This window comes from Triturus cristatus, chromosome 3_1 (genome assembly GCF_964204655.1).
Source record: "Triturus cristatus chromosome 3_1, aTriCri1.1, whole genome shotgun sequence".
Taxonomy (NCBI): domain Eukaryota; kingdom Metazoa; phylum Chordata; class Amphibia; order Caudata; family Salamandridae; genus Triturus; species Triturus cristatus.
The window spans coordinates 582,316,079-582,338,968 of NC_140583.1; the positions used below are offsets into that span (position 1 = coordinate 582,316,079).

General features: G+C 42.6%; 1 protein-coding gene across 2 annotated transcripts in view; it reads left to right on the forward strand.

Moving 5' to 3' along the window:
* Positions 1 to 22,890, forward strand: part of MCTP2 (multiple C2 and transmembrane domain containing 2) — a 765,697-nt gene that overhangs the window by 749 nt on the left and 742,058 nt on the right. The gene's annotated exons all lie outside the window — the stretch shown is intronic.

Here is a 22,890-nt window from a genome sequence, read left to right on the forward strand (position 1 = left end):
TGGTTTCTCTCCTTGGAGTATGGTAGTGCCTCCTATGCAAAATCAACGCATCGAAAAGCAAGAGAATGAGTAATGCATTTAGTCACAAATGGTGACGTGACAGTGTGAATCCAAGGTGATGTTCATTCTGGGCATAAACATTGTGTAGCGGGAAGGAAGTTATTGAGAGGTGATGAGTTCTCGGCTGCTAGAAGACCTCTCAAAAATACACCACTCCAGGTGAGACGGAGAGAGCAGTACATTAATGTGATGCTCGGCCAAAATAGGTGAATGCAACGCTCCTCACAACTGATGGAGAAGATGCGTGTGCATTATCTGCACACACATAGCGCCTAGAGAAGGTTCGGTCTAAGTAGGGATGTGTTAATGTCGAAAGAGTGATCTGTAGAGACTGATCCCTTTAGAAGAGCCCAGACGACAGCCCCTTTTATTTACCTTTACGGCACAAACCAGGTCATTTTATGGATCCAAGCACTGTTTAAGTGAATGTTTTGTGTGTGCACATATGGGTATATTAATATGGGGAAAAAGCCATGACTCACAAAGAGGCAAAAAACAGGCGAACCTGACTCCCCTCCTAAGACTCAACAGTGTAATGAAACGGCATGTTCCACTCTGTGCAGATGGATAGATAGAAAGATTATTCTACGGTATTTTTTAGGGGTACTTTTTTTTAGCAAAATATATATTACCAAAACCATAATGCAAGGGGTTAAGTGTGTGCTTTGTGTTAAAAAATCACATCACATTGAAGAGACCTCTTGACTATTAGGAGAGATGTTGCCCTATGTCAAGCAATTGTTACATGTCATCAATGAGGCAGTGAAGCAATTTTTTCTTGTGTGAATGTTGCTGTATTGTGGTAATAAGCTTCAATATGACAGTTTAACTGTAATAAATGCGCGGATGCATGCTTATTAGTACAGTTGCTCTAAATAACATGTTATTGGACCACATTTATTTTCACTGCTGTGGGATCCACACAAACTTGAAATTGAGGCACTCTTTGGCAGTAAATGCACTGAAAGCGGATTTCTGCCTTTGAGAAACATCACTCTTGTCATCATGGCCTATGCTATGTGTGATACCTCCCGCACAAGGTCTGTGCCAGCGGTGGCTAGTACTGTACTAGTAATGTAAAAAGCAAAATTACAACCTGCACCTGGAGCAAGCATTCACAGACCACATGCCTTTGATGAATGGGTGTGCTGGCTCATCGTCCACATTTGCATAGAGATGTTTCACCTGGTAAGCAGAAAACAAATCTCAGGCAATGAAGCTTCAGTAGACACTCACCTTTGCATATTGGTACAAAACAAAAACAAGCTATTTATGTGGTGAAAATATTTCTAATTTGCACGTTTTATGCATAGTATTTTGCATATTTTATATAGTGCTTCTTCACCATGAGGCATTAGTGTACTTTGTGAAGAAACTAGAGACTCCTCAGCAAATAACATTGATCCAGTTAAACCAGGTTTGTGGGCGGATAAAACGTTTTTTAAATAGGTGGTGGAGTGAGAGTTATTCTATTGTGTAAAGAAAAGGTGTGGGATTATGTTTTTCTCCAAGTGCCAGGAGGGCGGAAGCAGTTCAGTTCTGTAAAGTGAGATCGTTCTATAGACATTCTGTGTTTGTTCAGTACTCTGGAGCTTTTAAATGTAGGTACTTTGAGAAAAGGATTGGTTTTGCTCCATATACCTCTTTGGGCTCTTGAGATGTCAAGTCATTCCACACTTGAGGATTGATGCAAGGGAAGGCCCGTCCTTCTGATCAGGCTCTGTATGTGTGAGATGTGTACCAGTAGGAGTTCTGCGCAGATGTGGTGTCTTGGTGGTTGGTAGAAGGAGATGCAACTGTTCAGGTTGGTGGGCCTAAGTTGAGTAGGGCCTTGAATGTGTGTGTGTGACGAGTTTGAAATGGGTGCATTTGTGTATCAGGAGCCAGTGGAGCTCCCTGAGGTGTGATGCGTTGTTAATTCTGGATGCGAGGTTGAGGATGTCTGGCTGGTTTGTAGTCTTCTAAGGAGTTGGTTAGGTATCCTGGTGTAGAGGGTGTTCCCCTAGTACAGCCTGCTGGTGACTAGAGCATGAGTGACATTTATTTCTAGTGATGCTTGGAAGCCATTTGAATATCTTCCTCTGCATCACCAGGGTGTAGAAGCAGGATGCAGTGACCGCATTGACTTGTGCGGTCATGTCCAGTTTGCTGTCTGGCACAATTTAAATGAAAGACTTTGTAGGTGAGGCACATGATTTTGAATTTTATCCTGCTTTCCAGGAGAAGCAAATGTACTTCTTGAGGATGGCATGAGGGTAAAAAAACATTGAAATCAAAACGACTTTGTTGGGAGCTGGCGAGGACTTGGGAAGCCAGCTAGAACAGCAAGGAGGACTAGCCCATGAGCTGCAGTTTTTAGTTGGACTGGTTTGAATACATTTTTGATCTTCTTGAGATGCAAAAGTTAGAAATCTTCTTATCCAGTAATTCTGCTTATGTGAGGGAGGAACAATATAGTCTATTCTAGAGGATTTTACAGAGGAAGCCAGAGATGAGTCAAAGCTATCCCCTTTCAGTAGACAGTAATTTTTTATGTCAAATTTATTTTTGTGGAAAAGAGAATTCTGTTTTGGAAGGATTAAGCTGGAGAAAAGTTTTGTTAGTGTGTGTGTATATCATGTGCAGGAGAGGGTTTGTTTTAGTGTTTTCTATCTTCCGCATAATGAGGCCTCCTCACACATGCTTGCAAAGCTCTCCACGATGCAGGACCAGTGTATCTGTACCACTGCCTTGATTCCATGCACCCGCCAGACAACTTCGCTCTGCCCAATCTGCCCTGGCCTATGTCCGATGGATTCGCAAGACCAGAACCGGAGGAAGATCCTTCTCCTACCATGGCGTCAATACCTGGAACACCCTGCCACCTCGCGCAATCCCTGTCGATGACCCAATTCAGGAAGGATGTCAAGACCTGCCTCTTCAACTGAACCTCCACGCCCAGGTAGATCAGTAGCCCCCAGCGCCTTGAGACCCTCACGGTTGAGTAGCCACGCTATAAAAAATGCTGATTGATTGCTTGATTGAATGATGAATAGATCCAATTCAAACACCAGAATTAGGGGTTCAAGGCTGCAAACCAACTCAGCCCCTGAATGTAAAAGCCCCTTTGATCATCCAGTATTAATAGGTGCAGAGAGGTGGAGAAGGATGAGAAGGCAGGTGGCCCCTTTATCCAGTACACATTTCATTCCATAGTACATGGACGAACCTAATTGACTCATTTTAAGACGATCACGGGACTACACATTGTTGTGCTTTGTCATATGTCTATTTGTGCACATTTTTGAGTGGAAAGGGGTCCTATTCTCAAGAGGAGGTAGTCCTCCCGAAAAGAGGCATTTTAGAAGATTTTTATTCCTCTTCTCTGACAGACAATGGGGTCCGGGCAGGTGGACTACAGAGCCTCATCATAGATAAGTTTAATTATTTTCAGTGGGCAGTAAATCGCAATGAGTGCCCACAAGCTAGGGAGTCTGGATTGAAGGAAAAACTAATCAACCTAAGGGACATTGTACAATCCGGACGTACACATTACTGGCTTTTTAATTGTTGAAAGGTATTTGTTATAACTTATCAGAAAATGTTAAATCGGCCTCAAATGTGGGACTGGAGTTAAATACATTCACAGTAAACAAAAGGCTTCCCAATGATTGTTTGGTCACAGAAGAATTTCTTAAGACCACTGCCACCATTCAGAGTGTTGCAACACTTTTCACGTATGTCCCTGGTGTGTAATCCAATTTAAATGTCTGCTCTGGGATGTCTGTCCTGCTTTTTAAGTGGGTTGGAGGTACTTTCTGTATGTACACGATAGCATCGCTCTTCTCTGTATTTGTGGGGAAGGCGGATGTAACGAGGACATTTCTGTGGAGCTGAAATACTGTTTTTTGAGATGGTATCTGCAATTCTCAGAAGATCAGCGATTTCATGCTCGGATCTCAGGATATCCAGTACAGTCTGGGGCCCAACGTCAATCCCACACCGGATAGTTACTTCTCCATGTATGTCCGATATAGTTAATCCCCCATGTATGTCAGATATGTGCAGGAGTTACTCCCAGTGGCTTCCCATGTGATACAGCGGCTAGTGTCCTTGCTAACCCTCATCTCCAGGGGCGCGAATGAAGTGGCGGCATCAGCAGAAGGCAGTCGAAACCCCAAAGATCCATATTTCCTTTATGAAGGGACACGCTCTTTTCGTAATGCCTCATCAGCAAATAAACGTCTTTTGTTGTGCTGTTGGTGGGATAAGGTGTCAAACCTGTCATGTCATCAGGAGGACAAAAGGAAGCGTGATGTACCTTCCGCAGCACGTGCCGTTTGGGGATTCGTCGTCCATGTATGCATGTATTTCTGCAGCTTCTTCAATAACAGCTGCTCCTTTAATTCAGCTCTCAACAGCCGTGCTTTGTGGTTTAGGATCATGTTTTGAAATGGGCAGTAAAAGCCTTAGAGCTAACACAACGTGCACCCTGTTAAATCGTGCCACGTTGTAATGGGCAAAAAGTCAGCTAGACAACGCTGAAAGTTCCCACGTGCACTCATTCATAGACAAGCAGCACTGTGATGATGCCTTATGAGGGTTTTAGGGTGACCAGATTTAGAAAATCAAAATACAGTCTGCATCGACCAGGGGACACAGAATGAATTAATTGCCAGTACTCGCCAACATAGAAAAACAGAAGAAAATGAGGAACTAAGGGAATTAACAGTAAGTTTCACACACATATCATCTGTGTTAACCAGGTTGCCTTTTGCTAGAGCTGTTAACCAATTCTGTACCTGAAGACTTGTCTCCCTCAGTTTCGAGGCGTCCATTTCTGAAGACCAGGACATGTGCTAAATTTACAGGACAGATATTGAAAAACTGGGACTGTCCTGACCCATCCGGGACACCTGGTCTCCCCAGAAGAACTGAATAGGTGTAACGCAGCAGGCGAGCAGTCTGCCTATTAACTAGTGCATGTCAGCCCCAGCAGTCACTACACTGTTAGCAGGATGTTATTTTGACCCCACCTTCCTTCCTGATAGATACCCTCACAACTCCCGACAATAGAAGTGTTGAATAATGAAGCCACTCTCTCTTTCTCATTAAAGTTAATTCTAGGCGGCCTCAGTTTTTGCTTCTTGGCAGACCCTGTGTGTCTGCTGGGTGACTGACGTGGCATCATAACACACCATGATAGTCTGATTGTTGCTAAGAGAGGTCTAGATGAACTTGCCATGGTGGAGCTGCACAGACCAGGACGGCGTTTGCCTTACACAATAAGATCGATCGGAATGCATCCTGCGGCAAGCACTGTATGAATATGCGTTTTATTTACACACGTTAAAGTCTGATACTGACCAGCAATGATGATAAGACCACAACATGAAATGTAGTCTGAAGTAGTGGCTTGGAGCAACTTGAATCACAGGGAGTTCCACTTTTTGGGGCATGAGGGATATAGGGTTGCTGAAGTGCCTATTGGATTTGGGGATTTTTGCCGTTTTAGTAAAACCTTTTGTCGTAGTGAACATTTGAAGATAAATTAACTGGAAAAAACTCACTATATCTCTGTGGACAGAAATTTGGACATATAACCTTAAGGTTTCGGCAGCCCACTGAACAGCAAAACAAGGTTGAGGGATATCGATAGGGTTCACACCACCATTTGTGAAGTGTCTTCGGTCACGCAGGCTGCTGTGTGCTGCTACACTGCTTGTATCGGATTGAGTATAATTTTTACGACTCATTCATTATCCAACCTCCATAGTTTAGGCTGGACATTACTAATGTTTGTACAATTCTGGACCCTTCATTTGGAGGGATTAAACAGGCCTTGCAAAGAATGCAGAGCTGCGTTTGTGCTTCTCTCACTATGTGCATGAAATTGGGATATTGGTGTTTGTTGTGGAGCAGGGAGTCTCTGCATTTCACATTGGTGATTAGGATCCAGGGAACCCCGGTCACTGCCCGTACTGTGTGCCGGATCTGGATGTGGAGTTGGAATGGAAGTACCAACGAGTAGAAACTTTGTTATTCAGGGGTAGGGTTTAAAGGAATGCAATGATCTCAACCTCCATGGTGTTAGCACTTGAAAACCTAGGCTATAGAAATGCGGACGACAAAGTAAATCCTCACATTTTTAGACTGCCAAAACAAAGACCATATACCTAGGACGAATCAACTTGAACTTGCGTAGTTACGAGAATTTTTAACAGGACAACACTTTTTTACATAACTACTTTACAAAGGTCTTTAGCCGTCTTGACAGTTTATTCTTCCAGTCTGTTTTCACGGAGAACCCTCTATTTCTGTTGGAAATTATGAAGTCCAATATTTCTTTTCCTGTTGGTACTGAAAGCTAGCAGTCGTGTTTTCAGGGTGTAGGAAAATTGTGCTATAGAGGCTGTCACAGGTTGCATCATTGACCGGGTTTATGTTGTGTTGTCAGCATTTGTATAGCAAAGTTCTGCCTTTAGCATCACCTTGAAGTGCTATTGGCAATCTCAGAAGTGCAATTTAACGTTGTACAAGGATTTCTTGTTGACTGTAGTCATTGTGATGAAGTATTTAGTTTGTCTGTATGTAGGTGGCATTTGTGTAATAGAATCCTAGACAAAAGCAGCCGAGTACACATGATTTTCAGAGAAATCAGGCTTGTAGACACTTACTGCATCATCATGCAGTACAGGTGCAGGTTTAAAGAGGCGAGGGCTGTTCTTTCAGCTCCTGAATGCATAGCTGGGAAATACATGCTGTCTTTTCTCGTTTGTACACATGTTTATGTCCAGTCTGATTTTGCTTTGACTCTACGTCTGCAGAGAGTCACCAGAGATGGTTTGTCAACAAATAGGCATGTGTAATGATGGGTCTGTTCATTAACATGTTTATGAAAAACTCCAACTGGTTCAAAGGATTAAACTCTTCTAATTGTGTTTTTGAGGTGTGTGTTTGAAACCTGGAGAGTGAGTGGTAGAACTCTGCCCTTTATCAAATTTTACATGGACAAATTATAGTACATTGGCTAGCTGGTTGCAAATCTAGACTGCCTCAAGTTGCTAGAGAATGTCTTTAGTGGTATATTGTGTAATAAGGATGCACAGTAGTCCGTCTAAAAGATCAAGTCTGCTGTTTGTTTGATGATTGTATGAAAAGTGGCATGTGCTATATGTGTATTGTGTGCATAAATGAATGTATTCTTTTGTTATTGTATTGTACAAAAAAGTGATGGATGGAATGCTTGAAATAATGTCAACCATTGGTAATTACTCGGACCGCATCATAGCTCGTTGTTGTTTTCTGCACCATGTCACCCCAGTTTGGACCCAGCCGTTTGCAAATCAAATCTGACCCTGTTTTAGTAGGAACAGACCAGCCTGAACAGTCAGGTCCACACTGATCCAGAACACAAGCAACCCAATACATGTATTGCCTTGAAAGGGGCTTTTCATTTGGGTATACGTTTGGTCCAGTGGCACACTGAGCAAAGGGCCCATGTCTGGGCATACCCATTGTACTTAGGTTGTCAAACTCAAGTATACAAAAAAGTGGTGGGTGGAATGCTTGAATTAATGTCAGTCACTGGTAATAAATCTGAGCCACATCATAGCCAGTTGTACTTTTTGCACCAGGCCACCTCAGATTGGACTCTGCCATATGCAAATCAGTCTAGAACCTGCTCATGTAGAAACAGTACAGCCCAAACTACCGGGCCAGGTCCTCCCTGAGCCAGGACACAAGCAACCTACAACTGGCCCAGATAGATTGACAGCTGCCTAGATTAATTCAAGCATTCGTTATATCATGTTGTTGTTTTTTGTAGAAGATGCCATTGGTCTGCGGTTATGCCCAATACTAGATTCCATGCTCACTGTGCCATTGGACTCGAGCTGTACCTTACTGATGAGACTAAGTAGGTCAAAACCGGTCTGGGATTGCTTACATTCCCATCTGGAGAAGACCCGGTCTGGCGTTATAGGCTGGACTATTCCTATTAAAGCAGGAACCAAAACTAATTTGTATAAGACAAGTCTTTGTCGGGAATGGTCTACAAGACAAAAGAGGGCCATTGAAAATGAATAAGGAGAAGCCAATACCAGGGTGGGAAATTGAGAAATTCTAAGAAAACATGTTTGCCAACCTCACTCAATTTTATTTAGGTATAACTCTACTAATTTCGTTCAATGATAAAGATTCATAGGTCAGACATTCTCAAAAACCATTTAGTGCAGAAAACAATCTTTCTATGTACTGTTTCCATTTGAATATTTTACAGAATACCAAAAATGTGATTCATTTCACAAGGATGTAGACCGTAAGCTCAATTCCTAAACTAAACACTATTGAGAAATTGTACATGCAGAATAATTGCATTACAGGACACCCATCACTCTACATATACTATAAAAATCTCATACACACTGTGATCTATCAAACACCATTCACTCAATCTCATTCATAGCAAAACACATTAAAAATAAAGCAATGTGGTCAGCTCAACAGTGACATAGTATTGTAATTAACCCCTTCACCGCTCATGACGGAACCACTCCGTCATGAGCCACGGTTGCGCTGTGCTCATGACGGAGTGGTTCCGTCATGCTGCGGCCGTTGGCGGCCGCTCCGCCCATGCGGCGCTAATTCCCCGCCTGTGCGGGCGATTAGCGCAGTGGGCGGAGACGTGACGGAACCACTCCGCCATGAGCACAGCTCAACCGTGGCTCGTGACGGGAGTGGTTCCGTCACGAGCACAGCGCCACCGCACCTGCCCCAAAACCCTCCCAGCGCCGCGGCGGATCAGGCGAGACTTATTGAGAGGGCTCCAAAAAGTGCTAGCAGCCTAGAGCTACAGTGCATGTGCATGTGCGGGCGCACGCGCTGCGCTTTACGCGATTACTTTTACTTTCATGGCCGCTTTGATGTTTGATCGCGATCACTTTCACTTAAACGGCCGCACTGCATAGCCGATAGGTCTCGCTTTTGCGACCTTATAAGTAGACCTATTGGCTATGCCAATGCTTGTTTACTATGGAAAAGCTGATTATCCAGTAGTTTAAGCATAATTAACAATTTCTAGACTTCATTATATACATCCTTGTGATTCTCTGCATTATCTGTAATCATTCATCCTGGTTTCAATCCAGGCTGTAGTTGTGCCAGCGCGTTTCGGTGAAAAACCGAAATATGGACCACCTTCATCAGGGTGCTCAGGAAGAATGACACTGGTGAGGCTAGGTGAAAACCAGCACTGTGACTTTATCATGCAAAGCCTAGACATCTTTCTTGGGTAGAATTTCTTTTAATTTGAGGGGACGCTTCACCAACAAACCAGGGGAGTGCGCATGGGGGCGGCCTGTGCCCCCAGCTTGGCAAATCTGTACATCAGCATTTTCGAGGAGAACTTTATATACAGCGAAGTAGCCATTTTTATAAGAATATACACCAGTGGCCCAGGTTTACTGATGTTTTCTTATTTATCTGGAAATGGGATGAGGAACAATTTCAGGAATTCGTATTGTGGATTAATTTATGTGATTACCCCTGATGAGGTCCACCCCCCAAAATGATGCGGGACAAAGTCGAGTATCTCAACATTTAGATTCAGAATCAAAACGTTCAGATCCAAGTACCTCAATTGACAAAACTATATGAAATGTTAGGGCACTAAGTTGGCTACACTTATTTGAAGTAAAAAAACATATGCTATGTTCAAAAGGCCTTTAAGAGTGGATTGTTATTATACTGTGGTGGTAAAGTCTGAACGCAGAAATTTTGTTACAAGGAATGTCTGAGATTACCGACTAGGCAATGATTTTGGTGTTGGTTACTCTTTCTGTCAAACGCATGGTGTAGAAGATTTTCACTGTGAGAATCCCTGTAATGCTGATTTGGGGAAAGGGTGTGTATTGTTTTGCCAAATAATTTTGTACGCATCTGTAATTTTGTGACTGTATGTGTCATGGAAAAGCTTATGTTCAATACAACAGGCCTCAATCGATTATGGTGATAAGCCGCTGATGCTATTTGTCATATGCCATATGTCTGATCTGTTTATTACATAATATTACAACAAAGGGAATAGGGATAACTTATTTATAGTGAAAGTCACTTGTTAAATCGCATAGCCCTCTAAAGGCGAATTGCTATTAGTCTACTAAATCCTATAGACAGGTATTTTTTACACATAATTTCACAGATGCATACTTTTGGTGTTGGTTCTCCTTTCTGAGAAACCTATGAGCTGGAAGGTTTGCACAGTGAAAATCCCGGTTAGGCCCACTTATGAGGGAGTGTATATTGTTTTATCAGCTGTGATTTGTTTGTTTGTACATATTTGCAATTCCTTGACCAGATGCCAATCGGTGCCTGATGGAAAATCTTACATTCATTATGGTATGCTTAAGCTGTTGAAGGGGACATGGTAATGATACAGTCTATATGCCTCCTTTCTTCATTGGCAAATATTATTAAATCAAATGCCTTGCTTCTAATCTGTTTATTATAGAAAGTTACAACAAAAGCAATAGGGCTACCCACTTATTTATTGTAATAGACACATTTTAAAACCAACGTGCCTTTACATGTGCATTGTTATTACGGTGGGTTAAAGTCTTCAGAAGATATTTTGGTTCCCAGAATCTCACAGTTTACCATATGAGGCAATGGTTTTGGTGTTGGTCACCTCCTCTGACAAATCTGGAGGGTAGAAGATTTCGCTTGTGATAATCCTTGTTAGGACCTTTTAGGAGGACTTGTATATTGTTTCACCAGCTGTGATTGTGTGTATATTTCTAATCTTATGACTGTTGCCTTGTGGGAAAGCTTATTCTCAGTACAGTAGCCTTAATTTGGTCATTTTGTCAAGCTATTGATAAAGGTTATAGACATGATTGGTTCATTTGGAAAAGATATATTGGATGCAATTGGTCTGATCTGTTGGTTCATTGTGAAAAGTATTATCCGATGCCATAGTACTGAAATGTTTATTATAAAATGCCACAACTAAAGCAGTAGACTTAACTTTTTAAAGAATTTGTTAAAACCAATAGGCCCTTAAAGGTGGATTGAATTACACATATTAAAACATGTTGCCACGTATTTTTGTCAAATGGAATCTTAATAAGTACTGCAGCAAGCAAGAGATTTTGTGTTATTTCCCTTCTATGACAACCCCTCATTGTAGGAATTTGCACTGCAAGACTCCTGATTATGCCCGCTTATGAGGGGTTGTATATTGTTTTGCCAACGCTAATTTTATACATGTTTTAGTTTTTTGCATGTATGAGGTGGATGCCCCAGACTCTACTAATAAGGCTGCAGATCTGACTTAATAATCGAACTAATGTACGCCGGATTCCTTCTTTATATTTTGTTTATTGCAAAACTATTTAGCAAAGGTAAAAGTAGTGACTTATTTAGAGTGAAAAACATATGCTAAATACAAAAGCTCCCTTTTGTGTGGAATCTTATTACGCTGTGTGAACTGTAGATAGGAATGTTGTTAGATGGAATCTGGCAGAATAATGTAGCAGACAGGGGGTATGGTGTGTTACCTGACTCTGACAGCCCATGGGGTAGAAGATCTCTTCATGTTAGACCTCTGAGGGGTGGTTATATTTTGTTTTACCAACTGCAATTTTATACATGTTTGTAAATTTGTGCATAGCATTTCGTGGTGTATGTGTTGAAATAAGTCTTAAATTCAACCTGACAGGAGCTGTCTGCTAGCTCATGCAATACATCTCCCCCTCCCCCCCCAAAAAAGAGTGTATACACAAAAGCACACAGCGGAGGCTTTTGGGCAGCCCTCTTTAGCCATTTGCCTGAGTGTCATCCAAGTTCTGTTTCCACCAATGACTACATTTAGCATGGGCAGTGCATCCTCCCAATATGGCTACTGGCCCAGTTGTGCTCTAAGTTACGGCATTATGTCTGATCACATCTGCGCATCCACCTGAAATTGTGTGCTTCAATGTCTGGACTTGTGCGCCAGTCTCACTTTTTAGCTTTCCATATTCTTCCATAATAGATCCCCCTCTTTTTCTTCCCTTCTCTATTTTCTTATTTTTTATTTTATTTTTTTAATTTAAAGCGTCCAGTAACTCCCTAAACCATGCGACCAGGCCACTCATTTGCTGCTCATTTCATCTGCAATCACCTGCATCTTGCATTTCCACTGCTTAGCTTCTAAATTGAGCTGATGTTGAATTATTTTTTGAGGTTACTGTTTTGTGCAGTAATAATGATGATTAATATTTTCTTTTTTTCACATGAAAATACATTTACAGCCTAAATTGGCAAAAATGCAATTGAAACAAATTTCATATGTCAAAAGTGAAGTTATTAATGTGTTTTAGCTATGCCACATTTTCAGGTAAAATGCCATTCTAAACAAGATGGATGCCATCTGTCATTCACACCTGTCACCTTGCACATCTTCTCCCCACAGGCTGCGTAGAGCACAGTCAAGCTGACATGTGGTAGTTTATTTCCACTAATATGGTTACATTGCTTTTGATTAACTTTTCCCTGTTCTCTGTGACTTGTAACGTTGTCACGGTCTTTGCCTCTACTTTCCACTGTGACCACTAGTCTATTCATAAGGAGAAAGTCTTATTGTTTAAATATTTCATATTAATCAGAACATCTCCAGATGATATTTGGCCTAGAGGGTGTTGAATACGTTTTTTTTCTTTAAAAGTATTAAGGTAATTACATGTATTATTGTGTTCTGATTTGCTAAAGAATTAATACTTTTGCTCACACCACAATGATTTAGAAGTTTCTCTAATTTGTTATGTTTGAAATGTGTATTAGAGTCCCTTGATTTTGGGGATGAGCCAGCATTTTGAGGGATTTTTTTACAAGACTTTCCAATGCTGTTAGGCATACTGCCCCGTGACTCTGCACTGTTTATTTAGAATTTTTGCAATACAACCCATTAACTTTTCCATTGCTCTAGATTTCAATTATTGAAAGGGCCCCATTATTTAATGAACTGCTCTACTCTGTTAATTCATGTTTGAGGAGGTGCCTTGACGCACAATTCAATCTGTGGGAGGAATGTATGAGGTAAAATTGAATAAATTAAGGTACTTGTCCATAGCTTATTATTGTATTACTGTTCCAAGATGACAGGCAGATTTAGAAGAAACAGGTCAGCCACCTTTTATTTATACAGCAATTATTCACTATATGCAATATACCATTGGAAAATGGGCGTTGGCTGCCATTTTTTTCTTATTACTTGTTCTTAATTTCAAGCACATACTTGATACATTTTTCTAGTTTTATATTTAATTTATCTTGCACATTCATGTGGAGTGTTTTATAGTGGATGGCTCAGAGGATGAATATAAGAATGAGTCATAGGTGGTGAATGCATTCATGGGTGCCAGGACAAGAAACAGAATGCCTGTGTAATGGGGCAGTGACAATACTTACCAGTGACTGAAGAGGTGTTTTCAGGTATAAACAAGAGCTGTGGGCATTCCAATACTAGTCTTGACATTTGAAACCTACATCTCATTTCACTTACTGTTGTTTGCATTGTGCACAGTTTAGTCAACAGCACAATACATTTTTGAAATGTTGTTTTAAACGGAGCATTTCTGAATATTTTATCTTAGATATTGCATAATGGTATACAATGTGAAACTGTAACCCATCTCTATGGGTTTACAGATTTATCTGGGCATGGGTGTAACACATGACCCCACAGGGTGCGAGGCGGGAGGGGATCCCCCCTTTTCTGGTAGGGGCCTGAACTTGCTGAATTCTTGTCTCGGAGTCTCTGAAGATGTGAAAGAACGAATGTAGAAACTGACTGAACATACTGTTGCTGAATATCTTTCAAAACTGATTTCTCTTCAGGAAGGAGTGTCCCCACAAAGCCATCTTCCATCTGTGGGCGTTTTTAGTCATCGAGCTGGGTCTCTGGGCAAGTAAACTCAAACCACTGGTGCCCTTCACTCCAGCAGTGCAGAGTGCTACAGAGTGCTACAGAGTGCTATTCGAGCCCACGCTCCCTCGACTCTAGGCCTCACAAACCATCGTCCCTGTACTCCAACTGCTAGAAAATCGATGCTGTCGCCACCGACGCTTCCTGGACTCTTGCCTCGCATACTTCACTGCGAGTATATCCGTGCCATGGCCTCGCGGTTACCCCCATCCAGTCATCAGCAGCATGGTACGACTTACCGCCTCTCAAGCCTCCGGACAGGTAGCCCGGTCAGAGGAGAGACACGAAACCCTGAACCGGGCACTATAACATCAGAGCCAACTAATGGCCATTTCCGTGAAATAATACGACCGGCTGTTTCAACAGTGTTCTGAGGATTCTAGAGCTCTGACGTCGCACCATTCACGGAGTGCGTTGGTCACCCCGGCCTTGATTTTTTTACTTTGCATTCTGACATTGGTCATCTAATTAAAAAGACAATTATTAGAGGACAAAGGTAAGTCCAGGACCGGATTACCTACCCGCTCATACCTCACACAGTTCTGTTTGGAAGCGCTGCCTCTTGTTGGACCTTTTTAAGATGCGCTTTATCCGTGCGATGATGAGTGGAAACCCATCCCTTCATTTGAACCTTTCAGGACGCCGAGACAAGTTTTACTTCTTAGGAGGCACGTGGGCACACGCGCACACCTAAACTGTGAATGCGTTTTCCACCTAATTTTATATTTAGCACAGCCCCATGCAGTACATAATCGGGATGTAATTTGCCCAATTATAGCTCAAACTAATGGAAATCATTACAGTCGTAGAAAACGGGGTGCAACTAGGGGTTGTGGGATTGGTATAATCTGCTATTGCTAGATGACACAAAATGCATTCTTGAATCCGTTTTTGACCTGAGGGTGCATTCCGTGCTAATTGTGCCAAAACAACGAGTGTTGTAGTTCTGGTCGACCTTGTTCCTGCCCTATAATTTTTCAGATAACACGGTATAATGATGCAATGTGGCAAAATGGCATCATTTCAGGTCTTTCATGCAACAAGCGTAACACAAAAGTTTCTAAATTATACCGGCATAACTGAAATTTCACCCGGGCCCAGGAACAACGCAACACCAGATGTATTGCATAAGCCGTCTGGTCAGCATTCTGCTGTTGAGTGCAGTAGCAAGGTATTAAAAGAGGGGGTAGTGTCGGCCAGAGCCTGTACTGCTTAAGCACCCATGTCCAGATCAAACAAGCATTTGCAATGCAATAGGTCTCACATTTACGTGGGTTTGAGCTATTGACATTGCAAATGGCAATGCCTTTTATTTTTGTTTCCGTTTTTAAAACTTAAATAAAAGGCATTGTTATTTACAATGCCAATAGCTTTAACTTGCGTAAATGCGAGACCTATTGCATTGCAAATGCTTTTTTTAATTTCCAGGTCTTGAGACTACTGCAACCATAACTTTACTAATGTTATATGTTATTTTTGTTTGATATGTACAACGCCCACATATACTCACCCGTGACAGAGATCTATAGAATTCTCTCCAATATATAAAACACCACTACGGTTTATGCATCTCTTTTGCCTTTACATGACGTGCGTGACTTTTGGAGCAGAGACTCAAAGGTAAACCTTCAGCTGGGTGTGTTATCACCACCGTTTCTCCCACTATGACAATTCTTTCTGCGTTACATTTCACTAGTAGGCAGTTAGAATGTTACTGCTATTCACCCAAGTGTGTGTTATACTAACTAGTTACAGGTCACCTGCTGGGCTATGGAAAAGCCACAGCAGTTAGCTCGTACTACCACCAATAAAGTCTACTGTTCAGTGACAAATATGGCTACCCTACTCCTGAATTATAAAAAAAGTGTTTACTCCACACTCGTGCAAATCCTGTAGCTTGTAAAAAAAAAAAACTGATCTGCGGCCTAGACTACAAGAACGATTACTTTGTATCTACTTTGTATCTCTCCATTTATCCATCCCCGCTACTTTTTAATGTATATTTTAGTTAATGCAATTTTATATAGCTTGAACATTGCCGGAAGGAATTACGTACTTTACTTAAGTGGGTGCAAGTTACCTGCGAATAAATAAGTTAAATAATCTTTACGTAGGACGTGATAACTTACAAGAGAATGCATATCTGTCAAGCATCTACTTTTTTACACTTTTCATCACTTTTCAAATCCCAACCCTTCTAACATGATAGCTTGACTAGTTGACGCTACAATGTGAGCGTGCGCTTCTCGCACCTCCCGCGCATACGGCCGTCACTGTATCACTACTTCTGCTTAAAAAGACAGCTTCGTGGTCATAACGCCTTATCTTGTGTTTACATACTGGGGGGTCTCTCATGCTGGGGGATCTCTCATGACTCATCCCAGTCGCTAAGGTGGGATTTTTGTTTTTATGTGATATATGTAACATAATATGGAGAACAATTTTTTTTCGTGAAACACTTGCTACGATTATTGCAGTTGTTGGTACTTATTTAATAAACATTTGCAGGATGAAAGTCTGAGACAGCCCCGCTGAACTGTAAAACAGTATGTTGCAGATGTATTTCTGCATCAGATGCATTACTCCTGGATAGTCTGATTCACTGTTGATCAATCCTGGAATGTTTCACGCAGATTGGGCAAAATGAAAGGAAAATGTATAGGGCGAGGGCCCAAAAGAATTTTTAACTTTGTGAATACCATAGTCGGGACAGAACAAACTGTGAGTTACAGGTGGGTCTCACTGGCACTCACTTCTAGGGAACTGGCACTCTCTCATCAGACTTTGACCCGCAGCAAGCGAGAGAAAAACACACCAGGTGGAAAGAAGGGCAAGAGAAAGACAGGAAATACTAACAATAAGAGAAAGTATGGATGAAAAAGAAGATGAAAGAATGAAATACAATGGCAGGGAGTGTCTGGTGGGGTGTGAAAGAGGAATGAAATTAAGTCAGAACTACGCAGCCTTTGTATTCTGCACTCCCGATATTCTATAGATGCGGCCGTGGCTGCGGGACAAAAATTTTGGCCCGGGTAATTATTTTTGAACAAATTAGGCACCGAAACCGCTTGACACATCAGCGCTGCACTTGTGGTGAAGACAGAGGCCCGCGTCTTCTGTGCGCGTTTTGCCACTTAGTGTAAACCATGTCCAGAAGTAATGCAATGTATATGCGGCTAGAAAGTGAAGCCCCGGAATTCCTAAGACCTCGGAATCTGACATGCTGTGAAGAGATCATTTTCTTCTGCCTCCAATTTTGTATCACCCCCGGGATTTATCGAGTTCACAGACATAAAACGTAATGTCCTATGGGAAAATGGGCCGCCACAAGTATAGGGTTGGCAGCAAGGCTTTAAATGTGATGAAAAAGCTGGGGCCTCTCTAAAAGGCGTGGTCGATGTAAATAAGGGCGTGGCTTAAAACACATAAGCTTAAAACCTGTGCTTGTCATAGTGTGCCGCCCGACTGGTATTTTGTTGCTTCTGTCTTTGCATCCAGATATATAATTTAACAAGTAACATTACACTTACAACAGGCCTATTGGCTTTGTCAATGGTTGTTAGTTGCATAACATAAATAAGCAACTGACATGGTTTTGAGTTATAGTATACTGAAAATGCTGCAGTTCTGGTATGATGAGGCTATAGAACTACAACGAGTTTCTTCGGGTTAGAGGGAAGAGTTCTTTTCCAGAGGAGAGCGGAGCGTTGCCTTCGGTTGACACAGTGGGCCTCAGTGTGATGGAGCTATCAATCCCTCATCGCGATCACTCTAAAAGCGAAAGTGATCGCAATGATGCATGCTAGGGATGCGGGTGCAGCAGTGGGGGGAGGGGTATGGGGCTGAAGGCTGGCGCAGGAAAGGCAGATGGCTGGGCGAGAAGGGAGGGCGGGGAGCAGCTGTGCGCGTGCACGCCATCGTGCACTGTAGCTTGTCGCCAGCACAAAAATGTGGGTAGCATTTTCTAAACCCACCTACTAAATGTCTCGCCAGACCAGCGCATGCAATGGGTCAGGCGAGACCTAATAAAAAACGTAAATATTTCTATGTAGTTCAAAACCGGATGAAAATGAGGATTCATTTTTTATAACGGACAATTTTATTTCTCAATTCACTAAAGTTTATGTTAATATCACAGGCACTGTTCTTAAAGTGGCAGCCATTTCAAGAGGGACTTTAGATGAATTCCAAACACAGTGCATCTCAATTTTAAGGTCTAGTGCCTTGAAGCCCAAGTACTTCCTAGTGAGGCATGCTCAATTCAATGTGAAATGTACGATCATATACTTCATTGTTGGTGTTACTTCTTCCCCTCTCACCTCACATTTGTTGACGTTGCTTCTTTCCCTGCCCACCTTTTGTTGGTTCTGCTTCTTGCCCTCCCACACTCCCCGTTGTGGGTGTTGCTTCTCCCCCTTTTACGGTTTTGATTCTCCCTCTTCCGTCCCCCTTGTCCGTGTTTCTTCTTCCCCTCCTGCCACTCTTGTCTGTGTTGCTCCTTCCCTTCCACACTCCTGTTGTCCATGTTGCTTCTTACCTCCAACTGTCACCATCCCATTGTCTGTGTTGACCCCCCTACTCGCCACAAGAAAATAAAAGTGCTGTGAAGTGGCCAGCAATGGCTTTTTTTTTTTTTATATATATTTTATTTTTTAACAGTCCCATTGCCCACTCCCTCCCACGTGTTGTCTGTGTTCCCCTTTCCCTTCATTCCTCCATCTAGTTGTCCATGTTGCCGCACCCACCATAGTGCAGTGAATATTCTAGGATCTGCAACCCTACTGAGCCTGGGAGAGCCCCACTAAAGGTTTCCTTTGGCTTTCTCTCCTTTCTGCGGGCTTGCAGCACGTTTCCCTTTTTTGAATGGGCACACAAAAAAGCATTTGTTTGTCAAGTTGACAAAGAAATGGTTTTTATGTAAAAGAGCCCCAGGACGCTCTTTCACGATAATGTTGACCGTGCCCACAATCCGTGTCTAAAGAAAGAGGCGGAGCCGCCGTTTATAAAAAAAAAGGGGGGGAAAAAGTTTTGCAAGAGAGCTTGTCCTGCTTGCAACAGCAGGGCAGAAATCCATTTAGCGAAATAGTGCTAGGAGGCTGCAATTAAAGCCTACTGAGTAACAACACGTGTAACAGGGATTGTCGTCATGGGAGGTTACAAATTGAGACAAGGCGGTACTAAGGAGGGACTACCAAGCCTGTTGACCAATGAAAGCCACAGTTTCCAAAGGACAATCACACAAGCCAATGAAAAATCTGGGCGGCGAGTAGGCAGCTTCAAGTCCATACCACAATACAGCATGCCTTGCAGAGCAGACTAGGCTCGACCTAATAAGAAACGTTATGATTCAGCCAGCCTATTGCTCTTTCTGTCTAACTTTTAGCCATGCTGCACAGCACTTTGCAGCTCCACAACATGGCTAAAAGACCGTGGCAAAACCAATTGCTCTAGCATATGAAAGACCTATTGCCTTTACCAATGCTTGTTTATTTCTACTCTCTCTCACTCTCTCTCGCGGTGATAGACAGCAAATTAAAGGCCACCGGACTTCCCACTTTAGATTTGACTGACACATTCTGCAGCACTTGCACATTGTTTTCTGCTTTCGATCCACAACAACGTGCAGGCGGGGACAGGCTTTCTTAGTTCAGACTCCTGCTGTCCCCATATAAAAGGCCGAATCTGAGGGGGTCATCAGGCCTCCTTTTGTTACAGTCTCCTGGCTGACAGCAGTCAGGAGCCTCACCCCTAGGAGCAAATGCAGCAGGGGGGGGGGGGGAAGGCTCACACCTTGTTAGCGCTTCACACATACTTGAGAGGCAGCTTTTCACTTTGTTCAGACTCTGTTTAGGTTGATATTCATGCACTGTAGGAATGTCAGATGTGTTAGTGATGTGCTGTGATGCCACTTGCATTCTGATTAATTCGGTTAGTTCCCCCCCACTTCTTTTTTTTTTTAGGACTTGTGCCCTGCTCACAGCAAATTTAAAGGGTTAGATATTTGCCTAAATAAGGAAGAACACATTTTTAGAATCTTGAAGTGCCTCAGACTGGGTAGATTGAGCTGACTGTAAATACCTTCTTGAGAACAACTAAAGATTCTGGCTCTGAAAATGTCTACTGGCACAAAGAGTAATAACAACGCACCACCTTTCAAATAATCAATTCTAAGAGAGACCATCAGGTTGGATTGGATTGACATTTGTAGAGCGCACAAATTCTGAGGCGTCTTGGTGCTGGGGTGAAAGAGAGGGAGGACCAGTGTCAACAGAACCGACACCTTAAGTCCTGGGGGACAGCCATGTTTTTATTAGCTTCCTCAAAACTGTCCTGTTTGGTTGTAGTCTGACTGTGATAGGTAGTTGGTTCCACAGCCTAGCCACACAATGAGATAAACTCTTACCACCCCATCTGGTGAGAGAGGATCCCCTATTCTTAGGCTTCATTTTAATAGAGGTATATGGCAGGGGGCCCCCTATGTGTGCCCTGCAAGGGGTTTCCTTCCGTTTTGGTTACACCACTGTAGCTGGAGGACATGGCAACAGCCTTTCACTCGGAACCAAATAATTCCGCATAGGATCCTGAAACCAAAGTTATCTGAGAGCTTTTGTTTTTTTCAGAACTACTAAACTACATACCTCATTACAAGATCATAACAAATTTGGAATACAGGTCATCTTTTAAATTGCAGTGATTTCTCCTGTAGCATAATGACTTCAGAGTCTTGTAATAACATGTTGGTATTCCCAAACTTGGTGGCAGTCACTTACTGGGGTCGAAACCTCTGTTGAATGATTCACACAAGATTCACTGGAAAACGCTAAGAACAGACCTCGTAAGCTCTTTGAAATGGTCAAACACCAATCTAACAAACTGGGTAAAACTGCCAAAGATCCTCAAAATCCCTAATAACCTGTGAGGAATTCTCCTCCTTCTTTACAGCCAAAATTACCTCCCTAAGAAAAGAACTTAATTCCGCCACCAACATCCGACCTCTTCCTGCCGGGTCCCATCTCTCCTCTCTTCCCCCCCCCCACCCCCCCCCCTCAGACAACACCCAAGAACGAAGCGCACTGGTCTAAATTCAAGTTATATGATGACCATTCCATCTCAAAAATTCTATCCTCCTTAAATCCTAATAACCACTTTAATGACCCACTCCCCTCCAGCTGCGTGACTGCAACCTCCCAATTTATCATTCCCATTTGGACTACAAAAATCAATGCTTCCCTACTACAAGGTTCCATACCTGACTCTAAAAGCCGGTCAAGTCATCCCCATCTTAAAAAAAAAAAAAAAAAACCTTGAATCCTGCTACTCCAGACAATTTTAAGACCAATATCCAATTTCCCACTTTTAGCAAAAGCTCTGGAGAAATGTGTGCAACCTCAACTGAGCCAACATATCACCAACTTTAATCTGCTAGACTAGTTCCAATCCAGGTTCAGGCCTTGGCACAGCACAGAAACTACTATTCTCCATATTGTGGATGATGCTCTCCAAGCCCTTGACCAAGGCAAAACTTGTCTCCTATTTCTACTGGATTTATCCTCTGCATTCGACACAGTCAACCATGAGAAACTACTTGAACATCTCGAATTCAGGATGGGAGTAAGGGGAACCGTTCTCGAATGGTTTAGATCCTTTCTCCGGAACTGCACCCAGAGAATCTTATTCAACAGTAATCTATATGTTCCTTCCCCAATAACGATCGGAGTCCCCCAAGGATCCACTCTTTCCCCAACCCTCTTCAATCTCTACCTTAAACAGTTACCTGAATTACTAAGTACCGCCAACATCTCCTTCCACATGTATGCCGATGATACCCAGATCCACATCAAAATCTCATCTCTAGAGGAGATCTACTCTTTGAATGAGGCCCTAAAGCTGACTGTTCAATGGCTCTCCTGCAACCAGCTCATACTAAATGCACAAAAATCTGAGTTCCTTCCAATCTTCCCCCCCCCCTAAAAGTAACACTGACATGCAGGAATAGACAAGTCATTCACAGAACTAAACTGCACACCGACCATAGTGGAGTCTGCCAAATCTCTCGGCATAACCCTGAACAGCAACCTTAATATGTGAGTCTACATCAACTCGATGGCTAAAACTGGCAGGTTTCACCTGAGCTACCTGAGGAAACTAAAACCTTTCCTTGAAGCCTCGCACCTAAAAATGGCAGTCCAGGCATTAGTTATCTCCAGAATCGCAAACCGATGCTCAACCCTTTAAGGCCTGCCCAAGATCTCCATGGCTCCCCTAAAAGCTTGCCTGAACGCCGCTTCCAGACTCTTAACAGGCTCAAAAAAATTCTACCACGTCTCACCGCATCTGAAGGCGCTGAACTGGCTTCCTCTTGAAGCCAGATTCCAACTCAAATTTGCATGTATCACCCTCAACTCACTACACACAAAATCCCCAGCATATCTCGCCCAGAAAATCATGGTTTCTGGAGGAGCCAGAAACTCCACGTCCGCCAGAGACTTTGTGCTCCAGCCACCCTGCTTCTGAAAGAAAAAAGCTTACAAGCGTACTTTCTCTGGGGCAGCATCAAGAATCTGAAACTCACTGCCATCTGTCATCAGAAAAATTTCTTCTCTGTCGATATTTAAAAAGGAAGCCAAAACCTTCCTAATGGGCAAGTTTCTCCCATAAATCATGCACTGCACACACCACTCAGTGGCTTTGCTTATTTTTCTTCCCTTTAGAATTTGGACTGAATGGCGGCTACCCATCTCGTACTGACCTTGTACTCCCACAATGTATTTGCTGGATCTCTCTGCATTATGATCTGAACATTGTATACACCCTGTTATTCCCAAATGTTTCACCTCCTTCTACTCATGTTTTATTTACTTTGAATACTTCATACTTGTGTAAAA